The following is a 1,277-nucleotide window of genomic DNA, read 5'->3' as shown; positions in this document are numbered from 1 at the left end:
CCAAAATCTAATTTTTGTTTTTAGAGTATGTTATTATTTCAGTTGTACTGATCTGGAAAAGAAAAAAAAATAGTTAAATAAATAAAAAGTAGCAAGATAGGATGTACTTTTTTTTTTTTTTTCTTTATCAGTGAGTATTCTGTATGATGCCATTGATCTATATTCGTGATCATAAATTACAATTCTTAATGTGTTCAAAAAATAATAATAAAATAAAAAATAATTTTTAAAAAAAGATTAATGACTTGGTTCCAGATCCTTACAAAAGATTTAGTCAAGTTAAATCCCTTGGACTATAGATAACTAATAGTTTTTGTTTGTTTGTTTGTTTTAGAGTGTTGTCTAAATGAACATAAAATTTGGGTTATAGATAACAACCCAGATTTATTTTGCTTTTACTTCAGTAGCACTGCTTCCACCCACTCAGCTAGTGCTGCGCATATGTAACATTATCAATGGCTTGTACCTACATGTGGTGGTTTAACCCCCATGGGCAGCTAAGTACCACACAGCTGTTTGCTCATTCTCTCCAGGTGGGATGGTGAGGAGAATCAGAAAGGTAAAATTGTCATGGGTTGAGAGACAGATAAAGCAAAGCTGCAAGTGCAAGCAAAGCAAAATCAGGAATTCATTTCAAAGGTGTTCAGCCACTTCCAGGAAAGCAGGGCCCATCACACGTAAGAGTTTATTGCGAAGACAAACACCATAATTTCCAATGTCCAGCCCTTCCTCTTTCTTTACCCATCTTTTATAGCTGAACATGACGCCATGTGGTGTGGAATCTCTTTGGTCAGCCTGGGTGAGCTGCCCTGGCTATGTCCCCTCCCAGATCCTTGTGCACCTCCAGCCTACTCACTGGCAGTGCAGCCCAGGAAGTAGAAAAGTCCTCGGCTCTAATACTGCTCTGCAACAACTAAAAATACCAGCATGCTATCACCACTACCTTCATTAAAAATCCAAAACATGGTATCACACAAGCCTCTACAAAGAAAATTAACTCTATCCCAGCCAAACCCATTACACTGCACTATTTTCATGAATTTTGGATTGTTCCATCCTTAGGTAGATGGCATACATAGTAGCCGTGAATGAAAAGTTGTGTCGTCTCTGCATAAAAGAAAATTACAGCAGTGGAATTGACATACACTTTGTGTGAGGTATGGGTGATAAACAAGGGTTCAGATTCACATGGCCAGCAATTAAACATAGGCCTTTTATTCTTGTGAAATGATACTACAATACTTCCTCAACAAGAATGAAACAAATTGATTTCCAAA

The sequence above is a fragment of the Aythya fuligula genome, chromosome 1, assembly GCF_009819795.1.
Source record: "Aythya fuligula isolate bAytFul2 chromosome 1, bAytFul2.pri, whole genome shotgun sequence".
In the NCBI taxonomy this organism is placed as follows: Eukaryota; Metazoa; Chordata; class Aves; order Anseriformes; family Anatidae; genus Aythya; species Aythya fuligula.
This window is presented reverse-complemented; position numbering follows the sequence as displayed.